The 7,096-nt window shown below is 42.7% G+C and overlaps 1 long non-coding RNA gene across 1 annotated transcript in view; it reads left to right on the forward strand.

Annotated features, from left to right (window-relative positions):
- The window catches only part of LOC118352761 (uncharacterized), a 33,629-nt gene extending 28,536 nt beyond the window's left edge, over positions 1-5,093 (forward strand). The window contains exon 3 of the long non-coding RNA XR_004810433.2: positions 165-5,093. This is a non-coding gene — a long non-coding RNA (uncharacterized LOC118352761). The remainder of the gene's footprint in view (positions 1-164) is intronic.
- The last annotated feature ends 2,003 nt before the right edge of the window (positions 5,094-7,096 follow it).

The following is a 7,096-nucleotide window of genomic DNA, read 5'->3' on the forward strand; positions in this document are numbered from 1 at the left end:
GGTGGTTGCATTAGTCCATTGGTCCATCATGCATTTTGGATGTATCTTTTTATTTGTGCCCATGCATAATTTTATAATGTTGTGCATTCACTATTTGGAAAATATTGGTTCACTGAGTTGTGGAGATCTTCCAAATATTGACCCATGTCATTATACAATTTCAGCACTAATCTCATCTAACGGGTCAAGAACTAAGAAGCCGTCAAACTCTTGATGCTTGATACAAGATTTTTTTTAAACCTAATTTTTGCTTGTAAAAGGTTTGCTTGTAAAAATACTCCAAACAGTATTTTACAAATACTGTTGGTGGCTTTTCCTCGGTGTGACAAGCTCATTTGGTTCATTTTCAAAAAATGACTGCCAAGCAGTCAAGTCTGAATAACCATATTTGCCAGTCGCTCTTCCAAGTAAAAAAAGTGTTCCATGAAAAAAGCAGTTGGTTCAGCCCCCAACTCAAACAACCATACAAGTGCTTTTCTTTGACGTCACCATGGTGGTTGGATTGCAGCAAAAGTCCTTTGTGTGCACTTTCTGTTTCATCACACAGAATAGTCAAGAGACACAGTGAAAGGTCAAGATTTAATGAAATTACTAGTATATACTTCTTTACCAAAGACATTCTTATGAAAAAAATGGACTTTTTTTTTTTTTTTAACCCAACACAGACAGCAGTGAAGAATCCACGACTGCTGGTGCAGCCTGGGACCACTGCCATGCTTTCTACTAAGGTTTGTAGCATCAGCGCAAATGGCAACACAACGAAAGCAGCAATTAACATTTAGCACTATTACAATAATAATTTTGACTTTGCAACCTCTTGAGAGGGCCTTGGACAACCACAGGGGACCATGTCATCACACTTTGAGAACTGCCACTTTACATCCTGTTATGGGCTGAAATTGTCTTTCCCATAAAATTTATACACTGAAGCCCTAATCCCAGTACCTCCTATCGTGACCGTGTTTGGAATAGGACCTTGAAAGAGGAGGTGATTAAGTTAAAATGAGACCCTGAGGGTGGCCCTAATCCCATCTGACGAGCGTCCTTATAAGAAGAAATCAGGACACACAGATAGACACCAGGAATGTGTGTGCACAGAGGATCCACCGTATGAAGAGGCAGCAAGAAGGTGGCTGTCTGCCAGCCAGGGAGAGAGGCCTCAGAGGACACCAGCCCTGCCAGCACCATGAACATGGATTTTCAGCCTCCTGGCTGTGAGAAAGTAAATTTCTGCTGTCTAAGCCATTCAGCCTGCCCTTCTGTTATGGCAGCCTGAGCAGACTAACGCATCCTTCTCATGCCCATCCTGTGTGTCAGATGGCTTCTGGCATAACGGCCCTTGAAAGCCATTCCCCTCCTTCTTGGTGTGGTAGGGCTGCTCAGGTGCGTGCATGCACCTGTCCCGAGCTCCTGCGCCAGAGCCTGCCAGGTTCCTTTGTGTGGATACCGCCCTGGTCCACATTTTCACTCTAGCCTACCCCCCACCCCCCATGTGCTGCTTTGCTTCATTATGAGATCTTTGAGTTTGTGGACCAATTCAATGTCTGCTCCATAGCCTCAGGGCACCGAGCAGCGCTCAATACATATCTATCACTGAGGGGTTGCCATTCATCCTTCCCTTGTGTCCAGGAGCTCTCAGAGGCAAATCACACTCTTCTCTGACAGAGTTTTACTCCACGATCTCCTGACCCATAGACACAATTTGCATAATATGAGTTTGGATGCATTTTTAGCAAATTTTTAAAAATTATCATAAGCATGTATTACTCTTCCTTTTTTTGGTATATTTTTTTATTGGAATTTGACTTGCTAACATATAGTGTAACACCCAGTGCTCATCCTGTCAAGTGCCCCCCTCAGTGCCCGTCACCCAGTCACCCCATCCCCCCACCCACCTCCCCTTCCACTACCCCTTGTTTGTTTCCTGGAGTTAGGAGTCTCTCATGTTCTGTCTCCCTCTCTGATATTTCCCATCATTTTCTCTCCTTTCCCCTTTATTCCCTTTCACTATATTTATGTTCCCTGTATGGGTGAAACCATATAATGATTGTCCTGCAATTGACCTACTTCACTCAGCATAATACCCTTCAATTCCATCCACATTGAAGCAAATGGTGGGTATTCATCATTTCTCATGGCTGAGGAATATTCCATCATGTACATAGGCCACATCTTCTTTATCCAGTCATCTGTTGATGGACACAGAGGCTACTTCCACAGTTTGGCTATTGTGGACAATACTGCTATGAACATTGGGGTGCAGGTGTCTCAGTAGTTCACTGCATCTGTATCTTTGGGGTAAAATCCCCAGCAGTGCAATTGCTGGGTTGTAGGGCAGGTCTATTTTTAGTTCTTTGAGGAACCTCCACACAGTTTTCCAGAGTGGCTGCACCAGTTCACATCCCCACCAACAGTGCAAGAGGGTTCCCCTTTCTCCACATCCTCTCCAACATTTGTTGTTTCCTGTCTTGTTAATTTTCACCATTCTCACTGGTGTGAGGTGATATCTCATTGTGGTTTTGATTTGCATTTCCCTGATGGCAAGTGATGTGGAGCATTGTCTCATGTGCTTGTTGGCCATGTCTGTGTCTTCTTTGGTGAAATTTCTGTTCATGTCTTTTGCCCATTTCATGATTGGATTGTTTGTTTCTTTGCTGTTGAGTTTAATAAGTTCTTGATAGGCCTTTATCTGATAGGTCATTTGCAAATATCTTCTCCCATTCTGTAGGTTGTCTTTTAGTTTTGTTGACTGTTTCTTTTGCTGTGCAGAAGCTTTTAATCTTGAAGTCCCAATAGTTCAATTTTGATTTTGCTTTTGTTTCCCTTGCCTTCATAGATGTATCTTGCAAGAAGTTGCTGTGGCCAAGTTCAAAAAGGGTGTTGCCTGTGTTCTCCTCTAGGATTTTGATGGATTCTTGTCTCACTTTTACATCTTTCATCCATTATGAGTTTATCGTTGTGTCTGGTGTAAGAGAATGGTCTAGTTTCATTCTTCTGCACGTGGTTGTCCAATTTTCCCAGCACCATTTATTGAAGAGACTGTCCTTTATCCAGTGGATAGTCTTTCCTGCTTTGTCAAATATTAGTTGACCATAGAGTTAAGGGCTCATTTCTGGCTTCTCTATTCTGTTCCATTTCATCTCTGTGTCTGTTTGTGTGCCAGTACCACACTGTCTTGATGAGCACAGCTTTGTAGTACAACTTGAAATCCGGCATTGTGATGCCCCTGGCTCTGGTTTTCTTTTGCAGTATTCCCCTGGCTGTTCAGGGTCTTTTCTGATTCCACACAAATCTTAAGATTATTTGTTCCAACTCTCTGAAGAAAGCCTGTGGTATTTTGATAGGGATTGCATTCAATGTGTAAATTGCCCTGGGTAGCATTGACATTTTCACAATATTAATTCTTCCAATCCATGAGCATGGAATATTTTCCATCTCTTTCTGTCTTCCTCAATTTCTTTCAGAAGTGTTCTGTAGTTTATAGGGTATAGATCCTTTACCTCTTTGGTTAGGTTTATTCCTAGGTTGTTTTGTTTTTTTTTTTGTTTGTTTTTTTTTTGTTTGTTTGTTTGTTTTTTTTGTTTTTTGCTTTTGGGTGCAATTGTAAATGGGATTGACTCCTTAATTTCTCTTTCTTCAGTCTCATTGTTAGTCTATAGAAATGCCACTGATTTCTGGGCATTGATTTTGTATCCTGCTACACTGCTAATTGCTGTATGGGTTCTAGCAATCTTGGGGTGGAGTCTTTTGGATTTTCTACGTACAGTATCATGTCATCTGTGAAGAGGGAGAGTTTGACTTCTTTGTCAATTTGAATGCCTTTATTTCTTTTGGTTGCCTGATTGCTGAGGCTAGGACTTCTAGTACTGTGTTGAATAGCAGTGGTGAGAGTGGACATCCCTGTCGTGTTCCTGATCTTAGGGGAAAGGCTCCCAGTGCTTCCCCATTGAGAATGATATTTGCTGTGGGCTTTTCGTAAATGGCTTTTAAGATGCTGAGGAATGTTCCCTCTAGCCCTCCATGCTGAAGAGTTTTCATCAGGAATGGATGCTGTATTTTGTCAAATGCTTTCTCTACATCTATGGAGAGGATCATATGGTTCTTGTTTTTTCTCTTTTTGATATGATCTATCACGTTGATTGCTTTATGAGTGTTGAACCACCCTTGCATCCTGGGGATAAATCCCACTTGGTCGTGGTGAATAATCTTCTTAATGTACTGTTGAATCCTATTGGCTAGTATCTTATTAAGAATTTTTGCATCTGTGTTCATCAGGAATATTGGTCTATAATTCTCCTTTGTGGTGGGGTCTTTGTCTGGTTTTGGAATTAAGGTGATGCTGGCCTCATGGAATGAATTTGGAAGTACTCCATCTCTTTCTATCTTTCCAAACAGCGTTAGTAGAATAGGTATTGTTTCTTCTTTAAACGTTTGATAGAATTCCCCTGCGAAGCCATCTGGCCCTGGACTTTTGTGTCTTGGGAGGTTTTTGATGACTGCTGCAATTTCCTCCCTGGTTATTGGCCTGTTCAGATTTTCTATTTCTCCCTGTTCCAGTTTTGGTAATTTGTGGTTTTCCAGAAATGCGTCCATTTCTTCTAGGCTGCCTAATTTATTGGCATATAGCTGCACATAATATGTTCTTAAAATCGTTTGTATTTCCTTGGTATTGGTTGTGATCTCTGTATTACTCTTCCTAATGTATATATTAAACACTGGGCCACGACCAAGCATTCCATGGGCATAGTTTGAAAGGAAATTTTAAAGTTTCATTTCTCATTAACACTTCTGTTTCATTCATCCATTTTTTAAAAAAATTATAGCGATCTCACTTACATTCCCCGCCAAAGATAGTTCTTATTTGTTCCTTACTTGAATTTATAGTTCTCTATTGATGATAATATTTTGGTCTTGCATCTTCTATAGATTCATTTGTTCATTCCACAAATATTCATGAAGCACCTCCTCTGTGCCAGGAACAATTTTAGGTCCTAGGGATATAGCAATGAACTAAATAAAATCTGTACCATTGGGGAGCTTATGATCTAGTGAATGAACAGTGATTTATCAAACTACTTTGTAAAAAATTTCAATGGTGAGTCTCTTGTCTCTTGATTATGTTCTGAAAACTTCTCCCTGAATCCTTGGCAGTAAGCATGTTACTGGCACAAATAATATCTTGGTGCTATCTTATGTAGATGCCAAGGACACCACCATTACACACTGTGTCCATAAGAAAAATTTGAGGCCACAGATTAATAGTAATTTAATCATTCTAAAATCCCACTACTACTTAGAAATAACAGATGGGTCAGCATTGGCAAAGTTCACGTGTCATTGCACACGACTCTCCAGAACTCAATTCTGATAACCAAGAATGATTTCATAATGATTTGAGATAGTCTCAAAAGATATGAATGTTTCTATTTTATGGGACACTCCAAAACGAGACATAGTAATTTTAAAGGGATGATTTTTAAACTGAGCAAATCTTCTGGAAATAAGTACCAGAGGAAAATCAGCCTCCTTGGTATCTGTCCCTAATAATCACAATTTAATTATAGAAGACCAGATAAAATGCTTAATAGACAGACGTAATTACTGTCATTAAAGTTTATGTCTACAGTTTATAAGTATAGAAATGCACACCAGGATGCATGCTCAAATGTCTTTTTGATGGAGCTTGCAATCAAACAAGCTTGGGGACACCATTCTGGAGCCAGGGTGGAAATATTTCATTAACACAGGGTGGACAAAATCCTACGACGCTGGAACATGAGCAGCAGACCGCTTTGTCTTTCCTGCCTTGGAAGAATATGGGGTAGAAGAGTGCAGTGGGAGAATGTGGCCGACTGTCCCTAGGGCCTGGGCTCCCTTCGGGGTGATTATGGGAAGTCCCTCCTCAGGAGCCCTGTCCTCAGGTCTCAGGGTCTGTTGCCTTCAATGACTTTCTGGTGTCCTCCTACCCCACAGGGCCCCATCAGCACCAGCACCCCCATGAGTTGGCTGGGAGAGGTTGCAGAGTGCCCGGGGCTGGCCTGGCCCCATAGCTGAGGTCCCCGAGCTGCCGGCGGCCAAGTGGCAGAGGCAAAGCATCTCTGCCCTTTGCAATCTCTAGGCAGCATCCCCAGCCAGCTGCGTGTGCTCCTGGTTGCAATGAAACACCCCTTTTGGCTTCTCACTCCAAGTACACTTGGGGCCAACTGGGGGTAGTTGGCCCCAAGGGACAGTTCACTGTGTCCGGACACACCCATTGCCTCTGACGCTAAACTTTTAAAAAATCAGTTATGCTTCCTGGCTCTTTACAGAGGCTTCTCACAAGGTTGCCTGAAACACCCAGTTGGTACAAAGAATCCTTCTTAAGCCGAAGCCCCTCAGGTACCCACTGTTCCCATGGTGCACCTGCATCTCACTCACCCCAAGGGTGAATCCTGCTGTTCGTTCAGCCAAGCCTTCCAACACCTTCCAGAAAATTCTTTCTAGTATTCCTTTCATTCAGTTTCCTCCAAGATGAGCTGCGAATTACTCCTCTTAGGCAAGAACATGATTACAAGATAGAAAGAGATTTCCTGTGCTCTGATCTCTCTCAGGTTAATACAGTTCTCCATTTTCCTGCCATGCTCCATCTGCTGGCCCCCAGAAGCCACTTTAAGAGCATTAGTTTACGTCTAGTTCAGAGACACATGTTCCGGCCTCACGAGGGCCTTGGGGTCCAGATGGGGAGGAGCAGCAATCACCAGCTTTTCATTTTACTTCCCCCAAAGGCTTCACCTTGGCAGTGACAGGTCATAGACTGCATCAGAGTGTGTGCTGGTGTCCTCTGGAAAGGTACATGATCGTAGCCTCTCCAGCATCCCAGACCTTCTCTTTCTCTTCTCTCCCCATGGCTGGAGGGAAGATCACCACCCCCTCCTCATGCCTCCTGACTCATTGAGGCATGTTTACTGCCAGGGTGGGCGACACCCTGGGCTCAGCAGTGTCTTCCAGAGTCTTCCCCAATGACAAGCCGTCTTACCGCACACTCCCTCCAAAGGCCTCCCTTCACTTCCTTCCAGATCCTGAAGATTCAAGTGATGCAGTGAAAGGTTGTATTTAT

This window comes from Canis lupus, chromosome 1 (assembly GCF_003254725.2).
Source record: "Canis lupus dingo isolate Sandy chromosome 1, ASM325472v2, whole genome shotgun sequence".
In the NCBI taxonomy this organism is placed as follows: Eukaryota; Metazoa; Chordata; class Mammalia; order Carnivora; family Canidae; genus Canis; species Canis lupus.